The sequence below is a fragment of the Vicugna pacos genome, chromosome 32 (genome assembly GCF_048564905.1).
Source record: "Vicugna pacos chromosome 32, VicPac4, whole genome shotgun sequence".
NCBI lineage: Eukaryota > Metazoa > Chordata > Mammalia > Artiodactyla > Camelidae > Vicugna > Vicugna pacos.
The window spans coordinates 14,188,293-14,209,597 of record NC_133018.1 but is presented as its reverse complement, the minus strand read 5'-3'; the positions used below and the strand labels follow the sequence as shown (position 1 = coordinate 14,209,597).

Genomic DNA, 21,305 nt, shown 5'->3' with positions numbered 1-21,305 from the left:
TTGGGACAATTAAGGACACGTTCCTGGTAAGCGACAGGGCTGGGATTTGAACCTAGGTCTGTTTGACTCTGAAAGCCATGCTCTTTGCCCAATGCAACAGTGTTCTTTTGGGTATAAAACTGCCGCTGGGCCCTGTCAGGAATGTAATGTGGGTCTAGACATTTACAGGGCAGTTTACATCCCTTCCGTGTTTCATCCAAAGTGATGACTATGAGGATGAGAAGTCCTGGTGCTGAGTGATTTCCTTGCATTTTTCTCATTTGGTCCTCAACTGCCACCTTACTGGGAAGGTATTGTTCTTCCCAGTTGACAGACAGGTAAACTGAGGCTCATACATCCCTTGCTTACAAGTGCCTACACTGTAAGGGGCAGAGCTTGGACACAGATGTGGGCTTCAGACCCCACCCCCCTCATCCTTGCCCCACGTCCTCCTGCCAGCAAGCTGGTGTAACCTCTTTCCCTTATCATGGTGGCAAATGTTCCCTGGGCACCAGGGGCATCTGGTAAGGTTCTGGATTGCTTCCAGAATGTCTCCATGTACTGATAACCCAAACCTTGTGCTTCCCTGGGTTTCTAGCCTATTGCACCTGGCATACTGAGCTCCATGTGAAAAGGTAGCATTGTTTTCCAGAGTAAGTGTCCCAAGGAGGCAAAGGTGATGTCCCTGGAAAGATGACACCACTGGCAAGTTGGGCTCTCTCTCTCTTTTCTGAAAAGTCTAGAGGTTTTAAAAACCTTGTGCCCAAATCCCCTGAAACGTACAAGGGAGAAGCAAGTGGTCCCAACAGTTAAGAGCACATTTCTTCCCCATTCCAGTTTCCCTGGGCACTTTGAATGGCAAGGGACGCATTTCCAGCAGCTGAAAAAAGATGAGTCAGTGTCCCTTTGCGTTGCAAGTTGGGATGAGGTGCCTGGGGGCCATTCCTCTGCTCAAGGAGGGAAACTTGGCACCAGCTCAGAAGAAGGGACGCTCCCGTGGTAAATGAGGTCCAGGGAGGTTGCTCGAGCCAAAAGATGGTGACTGTCCTGTGGCTCCAGGAAACCTGTTCCCGGCAGTGTCCTCTGATGCTGGAGTTAGGCTGCCTCATCCTGTTCCCCATCCTGGCTTCCTCTTGACAAGGGTCCTCTAATAAAAAATGTCACCATCATCAACTCGCAGTGAGAGTGATAAAGGAGGAGAGGGCGTGTTCCCCCTTGGTTAAAGTTGGCGTGTTTTCCCATCCCATTACAATTTTTTTTTAAATTGAAGTATTGTTGATTTACAACTGTTGCGTTAGTTTCTGGTGTACAGCATAGTGATTCATTCAGTCATATATATATATTCTTTTTTATTACAGGTTATTACAAGATATTGAATATAGTTCCCTCTGCTATACAGTAGGACCTTGTTGTTGATCATTTTATATACAGTAGTTAGTATCTGCAAATCCCATGTAAAGTGACTAGTGTGTGTGTGTGTGTGTGTGCTGATGTGAGTGTGCGTGTTCCTGATGCAACCCAGTGTTTACTGTTGTGCCTTCACTTCCAAGACACCCGGTTATTTTTAGGGATGACGCATCCAACATCAAAATAACTGGTTATTTTTGTGATTGGGTACATCAGTCACATTATGACATAGGCCAGCTCTGGAGAAACAGCGGCCAACCAGCAGTCAAGACATGGAGAGGGAGCAGAGGGAGTCAGACACCACGACAAAGCCGGCAGGCCAGGACCTCAGGGGCTGGGAGAGGCTGCTGGATCCATTTAAGTGGCCGGGATTCCTAATAATAGCTCCCTGGGTTGAGGGCCTGCTCTGTGGCAGGCACAGCGCTGAGCCCTCTACCCGTGGGGTCCTGTTGACTCCGCGCCAGGATCTCCTGCAGTTGGCGGGGGTCCCGTGATCTCTGTTGAGCAGATGCAGATACCGGGGTTCAGAAGTTGAGCGAGTTGTCGGAGTGTTGCACCAAGTGAAACCAGCTCTGTCCGGAGCATCTTAGGCTCCTTGCGTCTTACTGAGAGAATGCCAGTCCTTTCCCTTTTATAAGCTCCATGTGTTCATAAAATGGTCACTTAATGGTAGACACTGAGCCATCCAAGTTATCTTTTCGGGGTGGAGAGAAGTCTGGAGACAGAGAGACCGAAAGGCCGTTTCTGGTTCTTAAATAGACAGAACAGTTTAGTTAGGGAGACCGGATGTTGACATCTGTCGCTGCACAATTTGCATATCTGGGCAGTGGTGGGATGGACTGTGATGGGGTCTTGATCTTGGAGGCCTCCTTTCTCAGCCTCTTCCACTTCTTGTCAGTCACTCATGCTGTCCAATGTCCCCTGAGTTGACAGATGTCACTCTTTCCTACAACCCCTGCAACCCGGCCATCCTAGTCTCTCTGCTGGATTTCCATGTCAGTCTCCAAAATGATCTCACCTCCTGCCCCCTTCCACCGACAGCCAGAGGGATCTTTCTAGAACGTACCTCTGATCGTGTCATTCCTCGGCTGGAAACTGTTCAGCCTCATTTCCACAGTCTCTGTGTTCCACTCACACTGAGTGGTGTAGGGTGTTTTGGCTACTCACTCACCCACCCACTCAGTAAATATCTGGGGGCTTATTATGTGCCAGGGCTCAGTTTGAGGTGGGAAAGCAGTAAACAAGATAAACAAAAGTTCCTGCTTGTATAGAACTTGCATTCCAGTTGGGGGAGACGGATGGTAAATGAATAAACCAGCAAATAGGCAATGACTCAGGGCTGTGAAGAAAATACCATTTTGATCTAACAGGGAGTGACTCAGAGGAGAGGGGAGGCCTCTCCGAGAAGGTGACGTGCAAGCTAATGAAATGACCTGTATGACAAGGAGCCAGCTCTTGGAGGGTCCAGGGGAAGAGATTTCCAAATAGGGAAGAGCAAGTGCAAAGGCCCTGAGGTGAGTTGGTGTGTTTGAAGGGAAGCAGGAAGGCCAGAGTGGCAGGAGGTGTGTGTGTGGGGGGGATCAGAGGGAGAGGTGAGAGTCATGGGCTGTGCTCTGATTAGGGAGAGCCTTGTAGGAAGCAGGAAGGAATTTGGATCCTAAGAGTAATAGGGAGCCACTGACTTTTACAGTAGGGAAGCTGATTGTAAAGATCAGTTGCTGTTGGAGAATGGGTTGTAGAGGAGCTGGAAGGGAGGCAAGGAGACCAACCAGGAGGCTCCTGCAGTTGTCCAGGTGTGAGATGATGGTGCCTCGGACCGGGCAGAGGCAGTGATGGTGGAGAGAGCTCAGAGATACGGGGTGTGTATAGCAGTGGCATGGGTAGGTTTTGCTGTGGGGTGAGAGGGAAATGGATGCATCTGAGTGGATGGTGGTCCTGCACATGGAGTTGATGTGTCGTGAGGAGTGATGGAAGTCCATGGGTGACACTGGAGGGGTCGACTCAGGGCTCTGCTTTGAACAGCATGTTTTCCTCCAGCTGACTCGACTTGCTCTCTGAGATTCAGCTAAGAATCCTCCCAGAGACGCTGAGCTGCCAGGGAGGCCTGGTGTCAGCATGTGGACAAGGGGTGCACACTTTATGGCAGTTGTCTGTGTCTGTGACTTTGCTCTGATGCCAGCAAGGATGGGCACCTCCTCTGCCTTGTTCACTGCTGCGTCTCCAGGTACCTGGCACGTAGTAGCTCTTTGTAGAACTGGATGGAATTGCTTACAGGAGGAATCAGAGGAAGGGAGGGGCTTCCCTGTGGGATCTATTCCTGATATAAAGATAGGGATTGGAGGATGGGGAAGAAGAGGGCATGGCAGGTGGCAAGAAGAGTCATGGAGCAGAAAGAGCTCCAAACGTGGGCTCAAAGGGTCTGGGTTCCCAGTCCCAGCTCTGTCTTTTTCTGCTGTGTGACCTTGGCCAAGCCACTTTACCCCTCTGAGCCTCAGTCTGGCCATCAGTAAAAAGGGAATACTGGTAGTTGCCTGGCAAGGATGCCATAGTGGATAAATAAGACACTGTGGGCTAAAGCATCTAGACGAGGTCTGGGGAAAAAGTAAGCGTGTGATTGAATTAGAAGCCGAGAGGTCTGAGTGGGGCTGGTTGTAATCAGCCTCCTCTAACAATGCCACCTGAGTTTTCTCTTGTCACAGTGACTAGCAGGGGAGGGCTTTACGGACTGTACCTCCATCATTCAGGGTCAGATTCCTCTTTCTCTCCCTTCTCCATCTCCCATTTGTGGAATGAGAAGGAAAAGTCAGAATTATAAAGGCTTAGAGATTAACTCACAGCGAGATATATGGAGCACTCTGACTCCTGGTTGGTTGAAACACAAATCTCCAAGTTTAGGCAAATGGTTTTCAAAGTGAGATTCCCTGCCTCCATATCATCAGCACTTGTCAGAAATGCAAATATCTGACTGTACCCCAGATCCAAGTCATCAAAACCTTGGGGGCGGCCCCCACAATCAGTGTTTTAACAAACCCCCGAGGAACCCAGAGGCATGCTCAGGTTGAGATCCACTGGCCCAGAGCATCTACCACTGATACTTCGTTCCCTTTAACGGGGAGAGAATCAGAATGTTTACATTAAGAAGATCAGAGTTCTCTTCTAGTCCAGGTAATTTGAAATGTCCTAGTTTCACCCATGTTGGGTAGAAGTTAGGTAATTTGGATTCCAGAAGTTTGAGAAATGCTGAGTTTCATAGAGCTCAGGTCCTACTCTGCAGGATTTGTCAGAGCCTTTAACCTGCTGATCTTCTTTGTGACTCTCCGGTGGAGGGGTGTAGCATGCAGTCTTTCTCAAATTTACTTTTAGGACTCATATTCCTTGGGACACAGTTTGGGAAACACAGATCTAGTCCAAATCCCCATCAAGTGGACAATCTCATCTGTGAATTTCTGATTATTCAGCCTTTTCCCCAAAGCTTCTAGATACAGGGAGTTGCTGACCTTATGAGGTCACCCAATTCTTTCTTTCTTTCTTTCTTTCTTTCTTTCTTTCTTTCTTTCTTTCTTTCTTTCTTTCTTTCTTTCTTTCTTTCTTTCCTCTCTCTCTCTCTCCCCCTCTCTCCCTCCCTCCCTTCCTTGGCTGTTGCTAACTGTTAGCTTAGTATAAGCTAGTAGTTTGACTTATACCAAGCAAAATCTGCTTTTCTTTAATTTACGCCTATTGATTTGAGCCCTGACCCCTGGAACCATCTAGGACAAATCTAATTCCTCTTCTACCTGACCGCAGCAGAAACATAGCTGTCTATCCGCCATCTCTCCCCAAGTCTTCTCTTTCCCAGTTCTCAACCCATAGATAGGGTCTGACTTCAGTAGTTAGTGAAATACTGGGATATTGCTTCTTTAAAATGGCTTCTTTTGTAGAGGTGATTACAAAGAGCAAACATTTATCACTGGGCAGACAGGTATTTCAAGAGTCTTCTGTAGTAGTTTATCATCATTCCATCCATCTGAGGCAGACAGTGGTCCAGTCTATTAATAAAGATCCGGGGAGATCACAGTCTTTCTCGTTAGTCTGTTTTGGTGAAGCCCAGTAGTTTTGCTCCTCTGAAATCTCCTGATGCCTAATCACATAGGTTCCTCACTCTTCTGTTCCTCAACTGTATCTGCACTTCACCTTGACTAAACCCATTGACTGATTTCTCTCATTTGTCCATTTATTCATTTGCCCAAACATCTTTGGGCGCCTGCTCTGTGTCAGGCATCCACGAGATGCTACAGAGCCAAGGCTGAGCAAGACCAATTTGATCTGCACGCTCTGTAGGGAGAAGAGCAATGATGAAATGAAAAGAACACATAAATACGCATTTTAAACGCGTGCAAAGTGGCAAGGCAGTGATGGGGAGTAACGAGGGGTGGGGACCAACCCAGATGAGGTGGTCAGGGAAGGATGCCTGGTGTTTGAGCTGATATATATAATTACAACCCATTGTTTGTTTGGTTTCTTAATTCTACCTGATTGTTTGTATCATTATAATCAGCCTTAGATGATAAGAACCCAGAGGGCAGGGACTAGATTTTCATATTGTGCTTAGTATATAAAGATGGAGGTGTTATGGTTGATGCTGGGGGAGATCTGGAAATCTCATGGATGGTTGGAACAAGTCTCTCCCTGCAGAAGAGCAATCCACAAGCCATTCCCTTGGCTTATATCAGAGTATACTGCAGCAAGTCCACGTTATCATTTCTTAAGGGTCTACTCTGGTCTGAGTGTCCACTCTCCTTTATATTATAGTTGTCCTATATCGTGTGTCATCAGTAAGCATTGAAATGGTTTTGGAGTATCTCCTGGACATCTGAAATATTGTTATGAGATTCTGAGTCTCCTTTGGAGAATATTGATTATTGTGTTTGTTTTTGTTTCGATTTCTTCTTAACTGATCCATCTGGATAGGTCCAGGCTGTCAGTTTTGTCTTGCTTTCTGCGGGTGGTGGTCCAACAGCAGATCTTTTCTCAAAGTTTTTGCAGTGCACCTTTGGTTTGGTTCTGACCATGTGCAGTGTTTCACACACAGAATTAGGAAGCCCCTTCTCCTGCTCTTTCCTTTTGGGAATATCTTCCACATCCTCTGGCTCCCAAGGGCTTCTTTTTCCAGTTCTTCTGGCTAAAAGATGGGATTCTGTCACAGTTTTAGCCTTCTGCCCTGGTGCACAGATCCTAGCCTTGGGGGTTGAGTGGTGAGAAAAGAGAGAGAGAAAACCTCATAGGTTCTCTCTTATGTTATTTACATCACATTGGCTCCTATTCCCAGTTCCTCTATCCAAGGGGATGGATTTTCTCTTGGGGTTCTAGGTGCCTGTGTTGTTTCCGTGTCGTATGAGTGCAGTTTTATATCTGGGATGACCTGGGGCAAGAAGACTGGGAGAGGTAAAAGAGAAAAAAGAGGATTCTCCCCTAGTCTTCTGCTCACAGGGCCCCGTGTCTCCATCCTTTGGCTAGAAAGGATGTTTGTTCCTCTGGGATGTTTATTCCCCGGGTCCATTGCATAGTTACTGAATTCTGCCCACTTTCAAGGCAAAACTGGGAGATGAAGGAAACTCACCATATTGGTCATTCTGCACATTTTTACTTTCCTCCCCATGCACCTACTATTATTTACTTGTTTGAATCCTCAGATGGTTGTCTTCTTCATTTTCTCCAGAGTTTGAGGCTGTTAAGCCATGCTCCTAAGATGGGCCCTCTCCTTCATGGCCAGACCCAGAACCATGGGTATTTTATAAATGTTAACTCACTAGCCCCTCAAAACAGTCCTATGAGGTAGGTAATACTGCCCCCATTTTATAGATGAGGAAACAGAGGCTCAGAGAGGTGAAGCCCTCACCTGACTACCATTCTCATACTACCTGGTGTCTTGCCTAAGGCATCTCATGGCACTGAAGATGCTCACCTGCACACCTTATCTCCCCTACTCCACCAGAGCACCCTTGGGGTCAGGCGCCTCCTTGTCCTTCATCTATAAAGTGGGGGAAATTTTGGTGTCTACTTTGTAGGACCATTGTAAGGACTGGATTCGGTAATGTAAGTGTTTAGAATAGTGCCTGGTGCACCGTGAACGCTCAGTGAAGGGGGGCTGCAATCATTGCCACCGGTATTATTTGTCCTTGTACGCTGGGCATTGCTCAGCGCAGTGACTGGCATACAGTCGGGCTCAGTAAATATTTGTTGAGTTCAGTCTTTTGTGAAACCATTTTATCCTTAACTGCAGTGGATTTCACTTTGTCCCATTGTTTCTCTTTCAGAAATACTTTAGCATTTTTGGCTGTTATCCCTTATCTGCCCCCAGCTGCTGACACTGCCCTAAGGACGCCCCCGGGGAGCTGAGTGTCCTGTTCCCCTACTCTGCCCTTTCCCAGTTTTCTTTTCCTTTCCTTTCTCTTTCCCTTTCTTTCTTTCCCTTTCTTTCTTTCTTTCTTTCTTTCTTTCTTTCTTTCTTTTTCTTTCTTTCACTTTTCTTTCTTTCTTTTCTTCCTTCCTTCCTTCTTTCCTTCCTTCTTTCCTTCTCTCTTCCTCCCTCCTTTTCTTTCTTTCTTCTTTCTCTCTCTCTTTTTCTTTCTTAGTTGAACTTTCCCCTTTTCCTTACCATCCTCCACCATAGGAGGAATAAAGAGGAGCTCTGGATTCAAATTTTGCCCTAGCAATATAGCTTAGGACAAGTAAAAGTTAGACCCACCCCACCCCACCCCCCACCGCAATCTCACCTGTACCTTGTGAATAATTGTGTCCACCTGTGAGGATTAAACAGAGATGGTACAGGCAAAATGTCTAGCACAGTGCCTGGCACGCAGCAGGTCCTTTTAAAAAATGTTAGTGTCTTTATTAACCCCTGCTAATACGATATCCAGACGTTCCTACCGCCACGTACTAGAAGTTATTCCAGATGTGAGAGGAGTTACGGTCCAGATAAAGCTGGCGGGAAGCTGACCGAGGCTTCCAGCATCTCACAGGTGCTCGATAAGTCTTTGCGGGATAAGCGAGCAACGGAGCAGCTCAGACTCCGTGCCTCATCTAGAAGCAGCGTCAGGTTAGTAACCAAGGGACGGAACCATGGCAACCGGGAGCGTCCACGTTGCTAAGATCTAGACAGGCTTCGTTCCATCTCAGTCCCTGATTTCAATCAATTTAAAAGGTTTAATTATTGTCTAGACCTGGAGGGATATTTTTAAATTTTGCATTTCTTTTTTATCCCTGGGCTTGGCAGCACCTCCTTTTGGAGATATCCTTTGAAAGCATCATCAGTGTGACATTTGGGCTCTCATGGCAGGCTGGGTACCAGGGAAGGTTAGCTGCTAAGGGGACAGACCCACCTGGGTTGGCCTCCTTCAGATCAAGCCAGCAAATATTTATGCCAGGGGCTGAGACGGTGTGAGGAGATGAAAAGTGTCAGCTGTCCTCCAGGAGTTCATGGTCTAACTGCAGGCACGGACAGGTCCGCGGCTCAAATGCAGTGGGCTTGCTTTTTCAGGGGCGGTCATCTGTGCCAGGAAACCACAGATGGCACCGTCCTCTGGATAAATCCTCAGCTTCCCGCCTTGCCCTGCGGGCCCCTGCCTGCCTCCCCCTGCCTCAGTTCCTCCTGGACTCCCAACACCTCTCCTCTGGTTCCACTGGCTCCTCGAATCTCTTCCCATGGGCCCCATCCTTGGACTTGCTGGTCCTGGTCGGGGGAATTGCCCCACTTTCTTTGCCGAATTGACCACTTCTTATCCTCCAGACCCCAGCTCAAAGGTTAGTCCTCAAGGAAGCCGCTTCCCAACCCTCAGCTCCCTCTGTTCTAACTAAATAATTAAAGTGAGAATTGGTGTTTAATACCTGCCTCTTCTTCTAAATCTATGCTGGACCTTATAGGTATGAGGGGACAGTAATTCGAGCCATGTATGTAATTTAAAATGTTCCAGTTGTCAGATTAAAAAGCATAAAAACAAATAGGTGACATTAATTTTTTGTTCTGGTAAAGTATACATAACATAGAATTTCCCCTTGTAACCATTTCACGTGTACATTTCAGTGGCGGTAAGGACATTCACAGTGGTGTCTAATCATCACCACTGTCCCTCCCTAGAACTTGTTTTTCATCATCCCAAATGGAAACTCTGTAACCATTAAGCAACTTTGGCTCCTGTCAACTACTATTCTACTTTCTGTATAAAGTTGGCTACTCTACATGCCTCTTATAAATGAAAACATAATGGTATTTGTCCTTTCATGAATGGATTATTTCACATACTGTAAAGTTTTCAAGGTTCATCCATGCTGTAGCATATATCAAAATTTCATCTCTTTTTTATGGTTGAGTAATATTCCATTGTGTGGATAGACCACATTTTGTTTATCCATTCATCTGCTGATGGACACTTGAGTTGTATCTACCATTTGGTTATTCTGAATGGTGCAGCTCTGAACATCAGTGTCCAAGGATTGTTTGAATCCCTGCTTTCGATTATTTTAGGTAAATACCTAGGAGTGGAATTCCTGGATCATATGGTAACTCTATGTTTAACGTTTTAAAGAATAACATTAAATTTTACAATATATTTTATGTAACCCAGTATTTCTAAAAGAATTACCATTTCAACATGTAGTTAATGTAAAATTATTAATAATCTTTTAAACTTTTTTTCATGCTAAGTCCTCCTAATCTGATATGTAGGGAATAAATTCTATGTGGATGGAGAAGTCACTAGTTTTGTGGATCCAGGTGCCTTGAAGGTAGTGGATGTCTAATAAAAATGATGCTTGTATGCAGCTGCCTGGGGAAAGAAACAGAATTACAACTAACTAAAAACAGCAACAACAACAACAACAATCCAGCAGTGACGGCAGGTGGATTGTTTGCAAGGTGCTTTATTTTCATGAATTCTCAAAACAACCCTAAGGAGTGGGTGCTTTTATTACTCCCTTTTGAGATACACAAACTACCCGTTCAGAGAGGTTAAGCATTTGACTCCAGGCCACACAGCAGTAAGGAGTAGAGCTGGGATTCAAACTCAGTTGAGTCCTGCTGTTCCGTGACAAGCCCCCTGGTGCCCGTGGAGATGTCTGCCTTGGTTAACAGGGGTGACAGGATAATAAAAATTTAACCAACATCTTTTTCCTGGAAGCATCCACATTTCTCTTTGCCTCCAAGTCAAGAGTAACCTGAACAGATTGACAGCTTGCCCGCACCAGGCTCTGAAGCTTTCACAAGCAATTTCCCTGCAGAAGGAAACTGGGGAAGAAATCAGGGCAGATGCCGGTCCCACTGAATCCACACAGCGAGGGAAAAGGCAGAGGGATTAAGAAAATCTGCCGCCCGAGTCAGTTGTCTGGGGATAAAAATAAGGTGCCTTGCTGCACCTGAGGTCATCTAATGCCACCTTCCACTGTCTTGAATTTGCCAACACAAGAAGTTATAAAACTAATATAACACCTGTCTCTCAAAGGGAGGCAGAGTGATGGAGCAACAGAGAGTTCAGGAATTAGAAGAGTCTCAGGGAGCATCCTTCAGTGATGTGGCTTCTCCCCGTGTGGACGCTCTCCTGCTGTATCCCTGGGGACTGGTCTGAGCCTCATGCCAGCTTCTCCCATCCTCCTCCTCCTCCCTCAGAGGCCCATGGGGCAGCCCATCCTTCTGCAGGGGGCTGGAGCCAGGCGTGGGGGGCAGAATCACAGCTATTTCTCAGCAGATGTAGAGCCCAGGGGCAGGGCAAGATCAAGAGAAGGTCATCTTCCTACTCATTTCCCTTGGTCATCAGACCTTTATTTCTCAAGACTTTCTCTTTTTGGGCAGCCATGGGCTGCAACAAGGCATCTCCCTCACGTCTCGCCTGAATTCAGGCTGGGTGGTACAAATAATATTACCAATCATGGCGGTTAGAATTTATGAGTGTTCAAGAATCGATTCATTCTGTAGGTATTATTGAAGCAACATATAATCTATGCACTGAAACAAGAAAATCTATATTTATTTAAACATTTCCCCCAGCTTTTCTGAGATGTGATTGACAAACAGCATGGTATAAGTCGTAGGTGTGCTGTGGGATGATTCGATACACATATGCGTTGGGGGAGAACATCTGTACTTATTTGTTGCCAGACACCGTGCGAGGTGCTGGGTGATGCAGTGCTGAGAAAGTTAGCCCAGGCCCCTGCCTTCTCAGAGCTTGCATTTCGGCAGGGAAGACAGATGATAAACAAATACACGGATAAATGAAGTCGATCCTCATTCTTCGTGGATTTTGTATTCATCTCTGTGGATTCACCTACTCCTTAAAATTTATTTGTAACCCTCAAGCCAATACTTGCAAATGTGGAGGGGAGGAAAAATTCGAGTCACCTGATGTTCACATTCTCAGCTGAGGTCAATGCCCTCTCTCTCTCTCTTTTTTTTTTTTTTGTCTTAAATTTAGTGTCACTTTTCCACATTTTTGGTGCTTTTTTGGGGGGGGGTGATTTCTCTGTTTAAAATGACCCCTGAGCAAAGCGCTCAAGTGCTGTCTAGTGTTCCTGAGCACAGGCTTTGATGTGCCTTATGGAGAAAATACGTGTGTTCAGTAAGCTTCCTTCCTGTTGGCCAGGGGTTGAAAGTTAATCAGTCAGCAATACAGATATTACATAACTAATTAAGCTCTGTCTTTAAACAGAAATAGACATAAAACAGGATTATGTATGGATCAGTTGATGAAAATATGACCAGAGGCTCATAGGAACCTAACCTTGAATTTCCACTAGGAGCAGTGATTTAGTATTGGCTAATTTAGTGTTTGCGGTGACTTCATAGAACATGATGATGGTGAATAATGAGAACCAACTGTAGAAGAAAATAATTCCACTGAGTGGTAAGGGTTGCAAGGAAAATGAAACAGGAGGAGGAGGAGAGAGAGAGTCATAGGATGGACGTGATGAACATTGGTACCCAGCACTGGGGGACGCGAGGGGTAGGGCTGTGTGGAACGCAGGAATCCTGACGTCCAGTGCACTGTGCTGTCCACTCTGCTCAGCAGTCACGTGAAGCTGGTCGGGGCTGCAGTGTGATGCTGACGGTCACCGGGGTTCAGAACCACAGCTCCAGGGAGACTGCAGTGCACGGTGTCAGAGCCAGTGCATACTCCCAGAGCTTGCTGCTCTGCCAAACATCCTAACCACAGGATCCTCGGGGAAGTGTTTTATTGCAATATTCCCTGTGTAGATTCCAACTATGGTTATGAACCAGGAAGGGCTTTTTTTTTCAGTTTAAAATGTCCAGCAGATTTTTCAGTTTAAAATGTCCAACCAGTGGCCGTTGCACTCTTCATTCAGGAGGTTGGATGCATCTCAGTCACCATGTTAACTGCTTAACAATGGAAACACCAACTACTGTAAGAGAAGATACAGTGGAGGGAAAAGAACATGGGATTTGGAGCTGGATGGATGTGGAATTTTCTGTATGGGTGGACCTATGGAAAGTCCCGATTCCTCTGTGAGGCTCAGTTTCTCCATCTGAAAAGTGGGGCTGCATGTCCTCTGCATGGCTGTGAGGATAAATTCAGATGCGTCCTGTTTTGTATAGCTGCCAAGGGAAGATGATCTGTGGTCAGACTACCAGGGCTTGGATCTTGGTCTTGGGCAAGTGTTTTAATTTTCCAAAGCCTTAATTTCTTCACCAGCCCCACAGGGTTGTTACGAGAATTAGACAAAATAAGGCATGAGGATGAGGGGTAGGGGTGCAAGGTGCGTGGTCCACAGGAGACACTGAATGAACATTAGCTACGGCGATTATTAAAGGTGCTTTGTTAAACACTCATCAGGGTGGGGAGGATATAGCTTAAGTGGTAGAGCGCATGCTTAGCATACACAAGGTCTTGGGTTCAATCCCCAGTACCTCCTCTAAAAAGAAATACATAAGTAAACCTAATTACCGCCCCCCCCCCAAAATAAAAAAAAATGTTAAAAAGAAGAAACACTCATCAGGATGGCTGTAACAACAACAACAATAACTATTGAAACAGAAGTAACAAGAGTTGCCTAAGATTGGGAGAAATCAGACCCTCGTACGTTGCTGGTGGGGATGTCAAATGGTGCAGCCACTGTGGAAAACAGTTTGGCAGTTTCTCAGAAGGTTAAACGACCCAGGAATTCCACTCCTAGGTACATACCCCAAAGGGTTGCAAATAGTTGTTCAAAGAAGTATGAAAGTTTTCATAGCATGTGCTGTTCACCACAGCCACAAAGCAGAAACAACCCTCATGTCCATCAGCTGATAAACAAAATGTGGTCTATCTGTACAATGGAATGTTACTCAACCATCAAAAGGAATGAGATTCTGATGGATGCTACAACATGGATGAACCTTCAAAACATTACGCAGAGTGAAAGTAGCCAGTCATGCAAGATCACCTATGATATGATTCCGTTTATGTGAAACACCCAGAATATGAAAATCCATAGAGACAGAAACCAGATTAGTGGTTGCCAGAGGCTGGGAGAAGGGGGTGACGTGGGGAGTGACTATTTAAACATGTGGGATTTTTTTGTGGGAGGGTGATGAAAATTTTTTGGAATCGATGGAGACAACATTATAAATGTACTAAATGCTGCTGAATTCTGCACTTCAAAATGGTTGATGTGAATTTCACCTCAATAAAAAAAATTTTTTTTTTTTTAAAAAGAGCTTTGTTAGAACAGAGAAGCTACCTTGAAGTTAGTGACCAAAGGTTAATCTGGCTTGATCTCCTGGTGGGTAATGAAATTGCAAAAGCCTTACGGAGCAGGACCTGGGAAGCATTACTGGGTCAGAGCCCAAGCTCCCTGCCCTGGCCCGTCTCCCAGATGACCTGCCCAGACTGGGGTCAGTGCATTTGTTCGGTTCTGCTTGGGGACATCCTGGGGCAGAGACAGTGCCTGGCGGGACCCACAGATTGGCCGGATGCCAAGCTCATTAATATGGTCTGAGTTTAAGATTCTTGCCAATGTTGAATTGTTTTGGCAACGGCGTGTTTTTCGTTTGTCCTTATTTGCTTCTTTCCGCAAGTACTACAGACCAGGAACTTGAAAATTCGTCCTGGATTTCAGGTTTCACTCTTTCAAGGATTGTGGCTTTACTGCGTATCTATCATCTTTGACTTTCAGAGGGTCAGACAGCATTGCCCCCTGTGCTGATCCAGAAAGTCTGTGTGAAATAGTTCAGACTTTCAAGGGCTTCCTGGCTGGGTCTCTCACTTCCTGAGGGCATCGGGAGGCTTCTAGAAAAACCGAGATCGTGAGAGGTACAGACCTGCATTGGAAACCCCTCTGTACCACTTATTAGCTGTGTGTCCTTGGGCAACTCAGTTTCTCAGATAATCCTCCATTTCCTCCACTGTAACATGGGGACCACAGCAGAATTTTCTTCAGAGGGTCTCACGAGGATAATGTGTTATGATGCATAAAAAATACTTACAATACTGTCTGGCACATAGTAAGTGCTCGATAAATTGTAACTATTATTAATGTTCATAATAATTGTTATTGTTACTATTTTTTTTTTTGCTTTACCAACGAGTCTGGTGAAAAATATTTTCAACCAACGTCTGAGAGTTCTGCTTCTTGCCACAAAGTTAAAAAGACTAAAGTACAACCTTTTTTTTTTTTTGTTCCATTAATGACTTCAGTCTAATATATTCAACCAGTTTCTGAAAGTTCTGTTTCTTGCGAGAAAGTTGTGAGGATTAAACTAACAAGCGCTGTGAAATATTCACCGAAGTTACAAGCAGGGGGTGATTCTGGGATAGTAGACTCATTGCCCGTTCTGCCCCTGAAGGGCTAATGCACACATGCATTCTGATGCTGGCTCTGAAATTCAGACACAGTCTAAGCCACACTTTTGCCTGTTTGTACAGTTTTAATGAGAAGGGACAAAGATGTTAGACACTTGCCTAGACTTTTTGAAATCACTTTCTCCCTTGCGAATGGCTTTTATTTCTCTCGGTCCGTTATCAGAGAATGTCAAAAAAAAAAAAAATCCCCACACCTCGAAAATGTCTTTAATCAATCCTGAGACCTTTCATTTCTTAAAACCTATTCCCTTCTCCCCGCCCCTTTCGAGACTGGAAAGAAAATGATTTCCAGAAACGGATGACAAGATAGCAAAGCTACGATGAATAACCCCCGCAGCACCCTGGTGCCACACCTTCCCTATTTAAAATGAAAAATTACGCTTTTCCCTCAGACTTTATTAAAAAGAGGATCAAAAGAGAGAGACCAGTGAAGCTCTTCTGAAGCTTCGGCAGAGAGACGTTGCATCCCTGTCAGTTGAGCAGCTGACAATTTGGATAATGAACGGAGACTTTTTGCTTCTTCACCCCCAAACTTCTGATTTTTAAATGTAAGAGTGAAGGAGAAGAGAATTTGACGGAGGAGGGGGTGAAGGTTTTCCTCCTCGCTTTTCATCTCTCAGACTTTGACACAATCTTAGGACCGCGATCCCTGGGGGCAGCTCAGTGCATCCTTGAATCCCACGGAGGGGCACGTGTGCGCACGTGTGTTACAGACAAACTGTAGGCTCTGGGGGCAGTGGATCCCAGCTCAGCTCCAGACGCCACAGGGTACAGGGGAAGAGTGAAGGTGAATGTTACCAACTCTGGGACTTTAGCCCTGTCCTGTCACTCATCCAGACTCATTCATAAAACAGATCAATAACATCTGCCTTACAGGGCAGGTAAGATGAATGTGAATCCCCTAATGGGGTCTGGCAGGGCCTCCCAAATGCTAACTTTTATATCATAACTCCTCTGTCTGTATTCAGTGAATGTTGCTGCCTCTCAGTTGAAGGCTCTGTTAGTCTCCTTGGACCGCTGTGACAAAGCCACTGCAAACTAGATGGCTTAAAACAGCAGAAATGTATCTTCTCACAGTTCTCGGGGGCTTGAAGTCTAAAATCAAAGTGTCGGCAGGGCCATGCTTGCTCAGAAGGTTCTCGGAGAGAGTCTGTTCCATGCCTCTCCCCCAACTTCTAGTGTTGCTGGCATTCCTAGTGCTGCATCACTGCAAACTGCCTCCATCTGCATGTGGCCTCCACCTCGGTGTGTCCTCTCTTCTTCTTAAGGTCACCAGTCATTGAATTTAGGGTGTGCTCTAATCCAGGTTGACCTCATTTTTAAAATATATTTTTATCAAAGTACAGTCAGTTTATAGTGTTGTGTCAATTTCTGGTGTACGGCACAATACTTCAGTCACATAGGGACACACATACATTTGTTCTCGTATTCTTTTTCACCGTAAGTTACTACAAGATATTGAATATGGTTCCCTGGGCTATACAGTGTAAACTTGTTTATCTATTTTATATTTATTAGTTAGTATCTGCAAATCCCGAACTCCCAATTTATCTCTTCTCACCCCTTTTCCCACTCCAGTAACCATAAGTTTGTTTTCTATGTCTCTGAGTCTGTTTCTGTTTTGTAAATAAGTTCATTTTTTTTTTAAGATTTCACATATGAGTGATATCATATGGTATTTTTTTTTTCTCATTCTGGCTTACTTCACTTAGAATGACGATCTCTAGGTCCATCCATGTTGCTGCAAATGGCATTATTTTATTATTTTTTAATGGCTGAGTTGTATTCCAAACAGAAATATACCACAACTTCTTTATCCAGTCATCTGTCCATGGAAATTTAGGTTGTTTCCATGTCTTGGCTATTGTAAAAATGCTGCTATGAATATTGGGGTGCATGTGTCTTTTTGAATTAAGGTTTCCTCTGGATATATGCCCAAGAGTGGGATTGCTGGATCATATGGTAAGTCTATTTTCAGTCTTTTGAGGAATCTCTGTACTGTTTTCCATGATGACTGCACCAAACTGCATTCCCACCAACAGTGCAGGAGGGTTCCCTTTTCTCCACACCCTCTTCAGCATTTATTGTTTGTGGAATTTTGAATGATGGCCATTCTGACTGGTGTGAGGTGATACCTCATTGTAGTTTTGATTTGCATTTCTCTGATAATTAGCGATATTCAGCATTTTTTTCACGTGCCTACTGTGTTACTTCATTTTAACTTGATTATATCTGCAAAGACCCTATTTGCAGATGAGATCATGTTCACAAGCACTTGGGGTTAGGACTGCAACTTTTTGGAGGGCATACAGCTCAACCACTATAAGGACTCAGTGGCTTTTGATACCATGCTTTCTGTAGGGGATGGCAGCTGGCAAGATCAGAGATATAGGCATCAAAGGCAAGGCACTTTATTTTCTTACCTATTTCATTTAATCCTCACCAGCATCACATAAAATAGGTGGGTTTACTCTCATTTTCATTAACATGGATGCAGCATTAGCTGTGTGTCAAGAGTTTGTGCTAAATGCTCTACTTGTATGGTCTTATTTAATCCTCAGAATGATCCTAGGGGAAAGCTCTAATGTTATCCCCATTTTACAGATGAAGAAACTGAGTCTTAGGAAAGGCATGGGCAAGTTCATGTTGCAAAGTCCAGGGTGCTCTATGCATATAAAAACTCCTGCTTCCTTGCTTCATGTTTACTTAGAATTAATTCTTGTTGTTTTTTTTTTTTTTTTTCAGTTCAGAAAGCAAGTCTTTCAAATGCGGAGGTTTGTCTCCTCCTTCAGAGGGAGTCAGGCAGTGGGTGATGAGCTCATTACCTCCCCTCCCTGACCTATAATTCAGGGCCATGGGCTGTCTGCTCTGGAGATTCAAAGGTCAGATGGGAGAGGAGACAAAAAGGTGAACATGATTAAATCATATCATGTCTTCTTTCTTAAAAAACAAAATTCTCAGATGAGCCCGACGCTGTTGGATAGACTTGGGCGGTTTTAGAATCTCCCGACCAACTCTGTCAGGATAGAAAAATAAATTCTTGAGCGGGTGCTCCCAGAATTTCCAGGGAGCCAGAAAAGGAGGTGAAATTCTGCTGCATCCTGGCCATCTTCACCAGGGTGTCCTGTAGGAACCTCAGACTTGTCTGGTGAACTTGACCTTGAACTTGCCGCCCCCTCTTCTATGTGCTCCATTTCCTTCTGTGTTTTCCATTGCTCTGATGGGCGCCACCAGCCACCATGGGACTCAGGCTGGAAACCGGGACGTCAGCTTAGTGTCATGCTGAAGGGTACAGACCCCAGCCCTGGCTGTATGGCATTGAGTGAGTCATTTAAACATCTCTATGCCTCAGTTTCCTGGTCTATAAAGGAGAATAATTTTTGTCTACTTAGTAGGATTGTTGTGTGGCTATCTAATTTAACACAAATGCCTTAGAGCAACAGCGTCAGGGACATAGTAATGTCTCAGTACATGGTAGCTGTTTTTTCTCCTCCCCTTATACCAAGTCAACCCACTTGTCTCCATCTCGGCTGCCTCAGTGCTACTCCTGGTCCTCATCATCTCCCATCTAGATGCTTTCAGCAGCCTCAGGCTGGGGTCCTGCAGCTCCTCTTGACTGGTCCAGTCCTTTGGCCATAGTGGCCAGATACATCTCGCCACCACACTCATTTGATTGTGCCTCCATGAACACTAGGTCCCACTGAGCAAGAACAGATGTTCACACAGCTTGTGCACCAGGGCCTCTGGGACAGCTTTAGTCACAAAGGGACAGGATGAGTGGCTGGTGCATTCACTCTGGGCCAGCACATGAAGCTCCAGCAGGATTTGATGGCAACATAGTGGGCTATGTGGTTTTTAAGCCCCAGGATCAGGAAAGCACCACCCTTTCCCCTGGTATGAACAGAGGCTGGGATATAACAGCCATGTAGTGGGAAGAACCTTGGCCTCCAGCCTCAACCCACTTCTCAGCGTTGGCTCCCTGGGAGAGCCAGCCCTTTGCTTGGCATGAGCAGGGATTTAGGTCCCCGGCCTTGTGGATATAACACTATAGCCAGGCAGGAACTTGGCCTCCACACTGTCATCATTTGTGGTTGGAGGAGTGCCAGCCCCTCCCTGGGCATGACCGTGGGGCTGGGGTCCAAGCCTTGAATGTACAGCTGCATGATGTGGTGGACCAGAGTTTCTGCCTCGCCCATTACTGGGTTTGACGGCCTTGAGCCCTTGGTGGCCTCAGGTTTCCAGGAGCTGCAGGAGATCAATCATGATCCCCTTCCACTTAGGAGAGCAAATCCCTGCACGATCCTTCTTTGCCCTTCTTCCCAGCCTTGGCTTGGATTTCTTCCTTCCTCAGAGTATCTCCAGCCATACCAAACTGCCTACAGTTCTCCAAACTCGCCATGTTCTGCCATCTCCCGGCCCCTGACCCCGCTGTTCCCTCTGTCGGCATCCTTCCTTCTATACCTGCCCCTCCGCCCCTTTTCCACAGGGTGATGAAGCATCCGGTGCATGGACGGCTCTCCGCACAAGCGCACAGTCTTTGAATGGGAGGTAGTGACGCGTCACCTTGGTGCTGCGGCTTCTGTGTGCCAGGTGCTGTGCTCAGCACATCACGTGTGTTATTGCATTTGAGCCTCATAATATTCCCCTGGGGCAGGTCCTATTATTGCCCCCTTTCCCTGCTGATAAAGCCAGGACTCAGAGAGGTTTGCTTGCGGGCCCAAGGTCACACAGCCCAGAGCCAGAATTAGAGCCAAGTCATCTGACTCCAGAGCTGACTCTCTTAGTCATGGGGCTAATGTGTATGTGTAAATATTTGAGACTAGACACCAGAGTGATGGTGATTTTGGTAGAATACTCTGGCAAAGTCTGAGAGGAGGGAAAAGGGAGACTGTTGCAAGCAATAGCCCCTTGCTCCAGCTCCTATCCCCACTTGGCTGACTGATGGTCCATGGTCTTTGGTAAATGTAGGCACCACTCTGTTTCAGATACCCTGGCCGAGATCCTGGGTTAGAATCCTGGCTGCCAGTTCCTATCTCTGTTGTAACCTTGGAAACATCTTTGCATGCCCATTTCCTTATCTACAAAGTGGAGCTCAAAATGGCCTTTTGCACACAGATTTATGAAAATTAAGTAAGATGTGGAACAGTCCCAAATGAAGAAAGCAGATGACAAATCATTAAATAAGATCTTACGGCATTTCTGTAAAAAAAAAAAAAATGCACAGCAAACCATCTGGCAGGCTCCACAGCCAAGCGTTCGTAATAGGGATGATGGCTGGGTGGTAGGGCAACGCTGCCTTTTTCCTTATCTGAATTTCCTAATTTTTCTATAATGAATATGTAATAACAAAATGAGTTGTTTTAATTAAAAAGGGGGCAGTGAGTCAGTGTTCATGAAAGCACTTTGTCAAGTGTCAAATGCTCTATAAATTAGCTCTCGTTGTGGTCCTTATAGTAGTAATTATTGTTATTGCTAGTCAGCCACAAGTTGGAATATATTTCTGCCCCAAATCTCCTTCCTTGGCTGGTGATGGGAGGGCCCACTCGATCGCCTTCTGTAAGTTCCCGCCACGTGTTCCTCCGCTGACACCTGTTGACGTTTCTCCATCTTTGCTGCCATTACCACCCAAGTGGAAGCCAGCATCATCTCTCGACGGGAGCCCTGTGTTACCTCTTAACTGGAATTTCCTTGTCCAAGCAGCAGTCCCAGTGATCTTGGAGAAATCAATTTGTTTTTTTTTTTTGCTAGTTAAATTTTATCTATCTATCTTCCAGTTTTATTGAGACATAATTTTATTCATATATAGCACTGCATACATTAAGGTATCCTGCATAATGATTGGACCTACATACATCATGAAATGATTGTTTAAGTAGGTTTAGTGAATAGCCATCATCTCAAATAGGTACAAAAGAAAAGAAAAAGAAAAAAAATATTTTTTTCCTGGTGGCAAGAACTCTTAGGATTTACTCTCTTAAGGACTTTCATACATAACAAATGGCGGTGTTAATTATATCAATCATGTTATATATGACATCCCTAGTATTTATTTTTCTTAGTACTGGAAGTTTGTCCCTTTTGACTGCCTTTATCCCC

At 45.3% G+C, this 21,305-nt stretch overlaps 1 protein-coding gene across 1 annotated transcript in view; it reads left to right on the top strand.

Annotated features, from left to right (window-relative positions):
- Positions 1-21,305, top strand: part of KSR2 (kinase suppressor of ras 2) — a 370,971-nt gene that overhangs the window by 123,788 nt on the left and 225,878 nt on the right. The gene's annotated exons all lie outside the window — the stretch shown is intronic.